This window comes from Glycine max, chromosome 11 (genome assembly GCF_000004515.6).
Source record: "Glycine max cultivar Williams 82 chromosome 11, Glycine_max_v4.0, whole genome shotgun sequence".
Lineage (NCBI taxonomy): Eukaryota > Viridiplantae > Streptophyta > Magnoliopsida > Fabales > Fabaceae > Glycine > Glycine max.
The window spans coordinates 19,869,951-19,880,567 of NC_038247.2; the positions used below are offsets into that span (position 1 = coordinate 19,869,951).

Consider the following 10,617-nt stretch of genomic DNA (forward strand, 5'->3'; position numbering starts at 1 on the left):
CATCTTTCTAAAAGTTTTTAATCAACACTTTCTTTTCCAAGAAAAGTTATTTGTTCAAAAACTTGTGCTATTCATCTTTTTCATTCTCTTCTCCCTTTGCCAAAAGAACAAAGGACTAACCGCCTGAATTCTTTTGTGTCTCTCTTCTCCCTTTCCAAGAGAATTCAAAGGACCCCGCTTGAGAATTCTTTTGATTCTTCCCTTTCCCTTAAACAAAAGATCTCAAAGGACTAACCGCCTGAGATATCTTTTGTTTCTCCTTTACAAAGATTCAAAGGACTAACCGCTTGAGAATTCTTTGTCCCAACACATTGGAGGGTACATCCTTTGTGGTACAAGTAGAGGGTACATCTACTTGGGGATTGTTATACTGAGAATAAGAGAGGGTACATCTCTTGCGGATTAGTTAAAGTGGAGGGTACATCCACTTGGGTTTTCAAAGAGAACAAGGGAGGGTACATCCCTTGTGGATCTTTGGCTTGTAAAGGATTTTACAAGGTTGAAAGAAATCTCAAGAACTGCAGGTTGCTTGGGGACTGGATGTAGGCACGGGTTGTTGCCGAACCAGTATAAAATTCTTGTTTTTGTCTTCTTTTTCCCTACACTCTTTAATTTCTGTTGTGTACTTTTCTTTTACGCTTTACTTTTGTTTAAATTATATAACTTAGTAGTAAAGCCTAATTGAATCTAGTAACATTAAGAAGGATAGATTTTTAATTAGTCAAGGCTCATTAATAATTAATTCAACCCCCCTTCTTAATTATTCCAAGGCCACTTGATCCAACATTCATGAGGTGTGATAATGTGTTAAATTGAGATTATACCATTGTGATTGAGATCGACAGTAAGTGATAAATTGAGTATGTATATGATTGAGATATATATGTGCATTGAGATGTTGTGTGCATTGAGTTATGAACTATGAATTGTGCAATCACACGACCATAAGACCCTTTAAGGGCGATGAGTTAATGCTAAGACCCTTTAAGGGCGACGAGTTAATGCTAAGTCCCTTTAAGGACGACGAGTTAATGCTAAGTCCCTTTTAGGGCGATGGGTTAATGCTAAGACCTTTTAAGGGCAACGAGTTAATGCTAAGACCCTTTAAGCCTATGTTGACCCCATATGGTTGGAACATTCTCGCAAAACACTGTGACCCTGACTGGTCTCCCTATAATCTTACCTAGTGAGAGTGACCTGACTTGCTAGCGTGTGGTTTGTCTTGTCATGTACTCCTAGACGCCCGACGAGGTTTTTCACTGACATGGTACCACATTACATATAAGATTGAGTCTTAGTGTATATGTTGCATAACGCTTGTGTATTGATCGATATTGATTGACTAGGTGATATTGTGTGTTGATCCTTGAGTACGTGAATGTTGTGAAAATGAATGAGACGTGTTGTGTTATGATGTGATGTTGGGTGACAAAGTGGTGAAATGATGTGAGCTATGTTTAAGTAAGTTTTATTTTGTTTTTATGATATTTATACCTACATGTTGTCTCGTTACTCTTCATTAGTTAAGAATGTGATAACTCACTCCCGGTGTGCTATTTGTGTTTGGATCCTGTGATGATCTCGAACCTTGTGTTCGTAGGAGCAGATGAATAGGTGGATGACTATGAAGAACCTGATGCTAAAGGACATGGAAATACAATGCTCTGATAAGATGTGATATTGGAGCATAAGTTTTTATATTAATTGCATGATGTTAGTCTATTTTTTTTATCTCACTAATTTAACAAAATATTTTTGTAAATTTTGATGGCCTTATTTTGAGCCGAATATGTTTTTAATATAAGTTTTAATTGATAATAGTGAAGTGAATGTGAACCTTTTATCCACGTGAATTTGTTTACCGATATTTTAATATATTTTATTTATTTATATATATGTCGGGGTAGAGGGTGTCACAAGTTGAATGGGAAAGGAGTCGCTGTTCAATGTACACCCAAATGGTATTTTGAACTATTTCATGGTATTTTCATTGTAGCTCTTGCGAAACGTGCATTTGGTTTTGTGGTGGTGATCTAGGTTTACATCGCTTATTGCTCCCTCGACAAGTTCTTCTCTACCTAATTATTATAGTTTCTATTCCAGTCTTCAGGTGTTTTATTGGTTTTGCTCACCCAATTAGGTTGATTTCAGCTTTATGTCAAATGAATAACATGATCAAAAATTGGTGTGGAAACGAGAAAGTATAGATGCATTGATTTGTGGTCTGCAAATCTGTAGTGTCTTATTAGTATTAAATTTATTTCTTTTGAAAAAAAATATAGAAAAATGTCTTACTTGTTTTCTCCTTTTAATTCCCAAAGATGAAGAAATTCTCATGCTTTTATCAATAGATTAATGAGAATTCAAAAGCCAACCAACGATAAGTTTATGGGGATTATTTTGGTAACCATTTTTTTTCAAGGGTATCAATACCTAAAGTGAGTTTCCATTTGCCAATCATCTATTGCTTGCTGATCATATTTGACAACTCACTTGGTACATCCTTTATTGGTACTACATCAACTTCATTAACACAATGTTTTGTTTCCAATTTTGCCAACTACCCAAAATTGAGGCAAAAATACTTTATTATAGCTTTTGTATGATCCCTTTTCCTTTTATTATTCAAATGATGAAGCATATATGGAGTTTTATCATTGAGTTGATAATTGAAGTATTTGTTTGTAAGCAAAAAAAAAATTAATGATTAGTTTTAAAATGGATGACTTCAATCCTACTTACTACACTCTACCACCTAGGCATGGCCCAGTGCTAATGTGAGACTAAATTGAGCTAAGGAGGAGGGACATATTAGCTCATTCTCTTATATACTACAAAATTCTACCGAGACAAGAAAATACCAGTTTATGAAGGAAAAAAAGAAGAGAAAATAAGTGGTATTTTATTAGGAACAAAAATTGGAATAAGTAAAGTATTGTTGATACTGAAATAGAGCTATATCTGAGGCATGAACCTCTCTTACAAGGCTGAAAACCAAGAAAAAGAAAGGGGAAAAAATGAGACGCCCTTTCCTCAAGAAGAAACCAGATTCTTCACTCAACCTAGTGAATATTGATATCAATTTTCTCACACTTCCTATCTTGTTACCGCACCCATCATATAATCCTTTTCTATCTCCTCCCTTCCACTCCTCCCCACTTGTGCAGAATTAATAATGACAGTAACTCATGACTCGATTCATTGAACTCATTAAGTACTTAAAAGGGAAAGAAAATCCACTAACATATCAACATGAAAGGGAGAGAACAAGGAAAATAGAGAAAAATAAGGATTATAACAAAGTCACCTATATATAATGGCATTCATGGTTGATGATATTAAATTCATGTTTCAATATTGATAGCACACAAATGGATCTAAACCATAAAACCTTATATAGCACTAACATTTATTTTAGGACCACAAGGCAAGAAATACTTACAAATTAAAATTGATTACATACCCTAATTATATCTCACCTACCTTTTTAATCATGTCCCTCTCGTGCTACAATAACTTCTTCTAAGTTATCAGCATCACCAATGTCCATAGGGAACATGATCTCATCCTCAGTTGTGAAATTATAATTAATCCCAATGGCTCTTAGAAGCTGGTATACTTCAAACATGGCAGGCCTCTTCTTTGGCATAGATGTAACACAGTTACATGCAACCTTCAGAAATTGGAAAAGGTCCCGGTCTACACCCTTCCCAACTAGTGATTCATCAATGGCTTCATGGAGTTTTGCATTGCTAGATTTCTGTTGAATCCATTCTACCAAATTTCCTTTAAAAGTTTCTGGAGCTATAGACACATGGGTAGGTCTTTCACCTATCACCAACTCGAGAAGCACGGTCCCAAAGCTATAAATATCCCCTTTAGGAGTAGCCACCAAAGTTTTTATATATTCAGGAGCAACATAACCTAAATCCCCAAACTCCCCATTCACAAAAGTACTCAAATGCGTATCAATTGGATTCATCAATCTAGCAAGGCAAAAATCAGAAATTTTGGGCTCAAAATCAGCATCCAACAAGATGCACTTAGAGCTTATGTTTCGATGGATAATGCGGGAATTGCAGCTATGATTCAGCCATGCTAATCCCTTGGCTGCTCCAATTGCAATTTTGAGCCTTAGAGGCCAATCCATGGTGCATGCACCAGCAGTAGGGTGTAGTTGATCATGGAGGGTACCATTTGGCATATTTTTATAGACCAAAAACCTCTCCTTTTTAGCCACGCAAAAACCTAAAAGCAGAACCAAGTTACGATTTTTGACAGACCCTAGTATATTCATCTCAAACATAAATTCTTTCTCTGAATGTTGAGATTCCTGCAATATCTTAACCATGAGTGATGTGCCATCATAAAGGACAACTTTGTAAGCAGTTCCTGGTCTTCCAGTCCCAATAATATTGCTTTTGCCAAAGTTATCAGTAGCCTTCCTGAGATCATTGAAGTTCATTTTTGAAATTGATTTCTCAAACATAGAAAATTGATATACAATTACACAGATTTAGGCATAATAAATTAAAGTTCAAATCACAAGAACTGAGGCTCTGTAAATTTAAAAGAAACTAAATAGACAAAAATCATTTGTCAGAATTTTTAATATCTGCTACAGAAAATATAGTTTTGTTGCATTTGGCACAACATTAAGTAAAAGAGATTTTTTTCAGAGTTAATATGATAAACAAAGTCAAGAACATATATCATTAGTTAAAAAAATGAAGTTGAAAATATTATCAAAATAGATAACTTGCAATAAACATATTACCCATGAAACTTTCCATAATTGAACAATTTTCTAAAAATGAATATCAGCTCCAAGTAGAGTAATAAGCCATGCATCAATATAGCTTACCTTTATTGTTTTTGTTCCCTTTAGACTTCTTGCCCACTTGTTTCCTTCAGGGTCCTCTTCCATCTTCCTATAAGAAATAATTGGTGTTGTTGGAGGACTTTCCAATGCCCAAACCTAATGCTGCAACAATCACACCACCAACAGTTGTGACAGCTATATCAGCTCTGTTACTGTTCGAAGCCTTGGCCTGGCAAGCATCCAATAAGGGTTAACCACACATACTTGAATTATTTGCATAACTATCTACACTAGCTGCACCATTTGCAGAGTTTGGAACTTGCCCTATCAAAACATTATTGGCAACACTAAACAACTTAAGCCGCAGGAGCTGACTCAAGTTTGCAGGAATTTAATCAGTGAGTTGGTTTTGGTCAAGTCTAAGTGTATTAAGATAGGTACAATTTGAAAGGGTTGCAGGTAGTTCCCCACTAAAATCATTTAAAGAAAGATCAAGGATTGTCACAAATGTGTGTTAAGTGTGGATATATTAACCAGAATGGTTTTAAATGTATTCTGTATCATGCAATTTGAAGGCATTAAACTTGATTGTTTAATTTTACATTAGTTGGTGTAATTACTGCTCTTGCAGATTTCTCAGTAAACCACCAGGCTAAGTGGATTCATGGACTTGCAATAACAACTTGTATGAATAAGAATGTCTTTGTTTCCATTGCTGTTGTTGACATGTATGCAAAATGTGGAGCCATGAAAACTGCCAGAAAGCTTTTCAACATGATGCAAGAGCAACATGCTATAACATGGAATGCAATGCTAGACAGATATGGAACACATGATCTAGGAAAAGAAGCTCTGGATCACTTCAATGAGAAGCAGAAGGAAGCTGTCAATCCAAAAGAATTTATGCTTTTCTTGGGACTCTTGGAGATGAGATAAAGGCTGCAGGTTATGTTCCTGACACCAACTCAATTCATGACATGGAAGAAGATGTGAAGGACCAATTTCTCAGTAACCATAGTGAGAGGCTTGCTATTGCATTTGGACTTTTGAATACAAGCCCTGGCATGACATTACATATCATAAAAAAATCTAAGAGTTTGGGTGATTGTGATGATGCCACTAAGTATATTTCACTTATTATAGGGAGGGAAATTATATAGGACTAGATTTACGTAGGTTTCCTCATTTTAAGAATGGAAATTGTTGTTGTGGTGATTACTGGTGAATTAATCGATCATATCCTCTCATGTGATCATAGCCCAATAAAACACAAGGATGGATAAACTTCAAATAAGACTCATTAAAATGTTCTTTTCTTTTTCATTTTATTAATAGCCCAAGCACTATATTTTTTCTTTGTATATTACATGTGCATGTGCACAACTTTCTATGTATTTTGATTGTTTCAAATGACCATGGTTACTTGGAAGAGACGATGTTTCTAATGTCTCTAGCATATGGCTATCTCCTATCACAGTCTAGAGTCTATACATTCAATTATCCTTACAACACATCAACAAAAACGGCCTCAAAACACAGAAAACGTCTGTGAAACAGTCCCTTCATATCCGTACACCAAAAACATTCAAGGCATCATCACCCTTACCTACACCACCAGAACTGTCTAAACAAATATCTCTTTCTGATCCTAGCATTGTAGGTGAGGAAGGCTCTGGCTTTGACATAATCAGCATTTAAATATTCGAATGCATACATTTGTTTACCCTCTTTCACCCCATCTATCTTCATCATAGCATGTAAAATATATTAAGCTTTTAATTTTATTCGAATTCATGTCCCTTCTTTGTCTTTGTATTTGGGTTCCACTAGAAACCGTCCTAACTTAGGATATGTTTTATTACTCTATACCTCTTTTTAATTGTTTTTAAATGGTTGATAACTTTCTAATTATTGAAAATCAAGTTGAACCAACTATTTGCTGCTACACATGCAGCCATGTATGCGTTTTCATTGAAACATTTGTGAATTTTGGTTCCACTTTTTGCCTGAGCTTCCAGGGCTTCAATTAGACACTTATCCATCGCAATTGACCACACAATATTCCTTCCTTTATTTTTCATATCCCTTCTTTGTCTTTGCAGATCATAGTGCTCCATTTCTAAAGAAAATACAGAATTCAATATACTGTTAAATATATTTTGCTTTTAATTTTATCCATAACACTATACAAATTTAAATTAATAGTATTATCCTCATTTACTAGCAGATAATATGAACCATGAAATTAACAAAAAATTTACAGAAGAAAAAGGTAAGGAAGGATCTAGTAAAGAAAACAAACAGTAGATGCATAATGTCCATGCCAATTTAGTGAGACTGACCCATATATTATTTCTTACTACTTCAATATTTTGCTTGCTACTGTAGTGTTGTCTACAAAACGAGGAATTCTGCTGTGTGTACTCGACTATGTCGTGTGGTACACATTGTAGCCTGAAAGTGACCTACTCCCTGTTGTCGCAACGTGCCCTTCGCGGGCGAGCAAAGGCGAGGCTCACGGGTGCGCTTTTCAAAGGAGGAAAGATGCGCGGAGTCGCCACCAATGTTTATTTGTGGAAAACGTCGGGAAAACCGAAGGAAACCAATCAAAATGAAAATTCTAAGTTCGGGAGTTGTATTTACGTTTGAGGAAGGTATTAGCACCTCTCACGTTTGTCTCAAAGGACAACAACCTATTTTTTAGAATTGTGGAAATTGTATTACCTTAACTTTTATTTCTTTTTATTTTTTGAGGTCGACAAAAGCGGGGCTCTTGCTCCTACGTACCCTCCATCAAAGAGGAAATCATACCTACGTAGTTCTTTCTTATGCGTGAATCAAGTGATTCTTTTTACTTGAAAGGTGATCATTTTAAGGCGTTGGACCTTAAAAATGATCCATTTTACTTGGCAAGAAACTGAAATGATAAACTTTCAAAATCCTATTTTTGTGGACGAGCTTGACTAGGCGAGTTGATTTTAGCCTTAGTTTCACTTTAGTTATTAGTCAATTTAATTAAGAATGAGAAATCCCAAAGAGAAAACGTCCGATTGATTTTTCGCTTTATTTTACTAAAAGGTATTTTTTTATTATTATATTATTATTTTACCTCTTTTTTTATTTCCAACGTGGTTACGGCACGACCGAACGGTCAGAATTCATTTTAATCGAAATTAACGGATGATACAATTCAAACGATCGGTGGAAATTTATTTTATTTTTAGATTAGGCGAGAAATGACTTAAATAAATGACTTAAGCACATCAAAAGGGGGTATAAAAAGCGAATGAAAACGAGAATAAAAATACATGAAACAAAATGTGGACCACCACGGGTACATAAAATGAATTGAAAAGCTCGGTTCGAGGTACTTACCCGTTGAAGACTGAAGAAAACGAAGAACGAACGATGAATGTTGAAGAAAGGTCGAGAATCTTCGCGTAATTACTCACGGAAACGTTACGGAAGCGCCTCGGCTTGGATTTTCTTCACGGAAATAATTTTCCTCAGCAATTTCGAGAGAATGAGAAGTGCCAAGAAGGCTGAACCCCTTCTCCCTTCACTCCTCCCCCTATTTATAGCAAAATAGGGGAGGAGCTTGCCACCCAGCTCGCCCAGGCGAGCAAGGTTGCTTCCTCCAGAAGCAACAGCCTTCTGGAGGAAGAATTTGGAAGGCCCAAGTGGGCCTGATTGCTATTTGTATCCCCCTTTTTACTAAATGCACCCCCTTCTACTTTTTTTTTGGTAATTCTTTTCCGTAACGTTACGAAACTTTACAAATTTCGTAACGATACTTATTTTCCTTCCGCAAGGTTACGAATCCTTACGGATTATGTATTTACTCTTTTTTAGCTTTTGAAGAAGTTACGAAAACTCACGGATTGCGAAAAACACCTCCTTTCGATTTCCATCACATTACGGAATTTTCACGGATCGCGTAAGCCTGCTTCCTTTTGATTTTTGGCACGTCTCGGGACTTCACATATTGTGCAACAAAGGGTGCCAAATATCTTGAAGCGGCCAATCAAAGGTTGTGTATCATCAAATAATAATCCCCGGACGAAATTAGGCTACGACAGTTGCCCCTCTTTACTTACCTCTCATCGGAGATAAGAGGAAAGCAAAGATATGACACTGATTTCGTCTGTCCTGCCCTTTCCGTGATGACGACTCTCGTCTCTACTCCTTCTTTTTTGTTGTACAACACAAAACAAAATACAAACAACAACAAGAACAACGGATATAATATACATATACACATATACACATGTTTGGCGAAGGAACCGATCCGGAAAACAACAGAAGAACGTATTTCCCAGTCACCAGAGGCTCCGCGCTTGATAATGGAGGACACATGAATAGCGCTAGGCAATGACATTCATGGGGCTCCGAAAAAGGTGGAGAATGGAGGATTGCCTTAAGGGTCCACACTTAGGAAATCATGAAGCATAGCTCCAAACTCGAAGGTGGAGGATACATGAACAACGCTAGGAAATAACATTCATGGGGCTCCAAAAAAGGGGGAGAATGGAGGATTGCCTTGAGGGTCCGCACTTAGGCAATCATGAAACATAGCTCCAAACTCGAAGGTGGAGGATACATGAACAACGCTAGGCAATAACATTCATGGGGCTACGAAAAAAAAAAGGGATGGGGCTACGAAAAAAAAAAGGGAGAATGGAAGATTGCCTTGAGGGTCCGCACTTAGGCAATCATGAAACATAGCTCCAAACTCGAAGGTGGAGGACACATGAACAGCGCTAGGCAATAACATTCATGGGGCTCCGAAAAAGGGGGAGAATGGAGGATTTCCTTGAGGGTCCGCACTTAGGCAATCATGAAACATAGCTACAAACTCGAAGGTGGAGGACACATGAACAGCGCTAGGCAATAACATTCATGGGGCTCCGAAAAAAGGGGGAGAATGGAGAATTGCCTTGAGGGTCCGCACTTAGGCAATCATGAAACATAGCTCCAAACTCGAAGGTGGAGGACACATGAATAGTGCTAGGCAATAACATTCATGGGGCTCCGAAAAAGGGGGAGAATGGAGGATTGCCTTGGGGGTCCGCACTTAGGCAATCATGAAACATAGCTCCAAACTCGAAGGTGGAGGACACATGAACAGCGTTAGGCAATAACATTCATGGGGCTCCGAAAAAGGGGGAGAATGGAGGATTGCCTTGAGGGTCCGCACTTAGGCAATCCTGAAACATAGCTCCAAACTCGAAGGTGGAGGACACATGAACAGCGTTAGGCAATAACATTCATGGGGCTCCGAAAAAGGGGGAGAATGGAGGATTGCCTTGAGGGTCCGCACTTAGGCAATCATGAAACATACCTCCAAACTCGAAGGTGGAGGACACATGAACAGCGCTAGGCAATAACATTCATGGGGCTCCGAAAAAGGGGGTTGGCAGGACCGAACGGTCCACCGGGTTTTTCCACCTGAAAGGCAAACACGCTTTTTGTAAAGAAAAATAAGTCATTCGCGAGAGCACCATATCTTAAAGAAACAATATACTTGCGCCAAGGGTAATCTTCCTTGTAACCGAGAATGAAGGGTAGGATCTCAACTTTAGCTTTTAAATGAACATGCAGGGGAAACATCGGGCTAAGCTGAAAATAAATCACTCATAGTGTATAAAACTCACAAGGCAAGTGTTTTATCCTATTCCCAAACCATAGCTGCACCATGACTCTATTTTGCACACGACTTCCTATCGAATCAAAGATCAAACGTACGATCACGGACCAATAGGATTCTCTCGAGGGTAGTGTTTTTTGGAGAGGAA

General features: G+C 37.5%; 1 pseudogene; it reads right to left on the reverse strand.

The window, feature by feature from the left end:
- Positions 1 to 3,487: 3,487 nt before the first annotated feature.
- Positions 3,488 to 5,330, reverse strand: LOC100782959 (probably inactive leucine-rich repeat receptor-like protein kinase At5g48380; annotated as a pseudogene).
- Between the last annotated feature and the right edge of the window lie 5,287 nt (positions 5,331 to 10,617).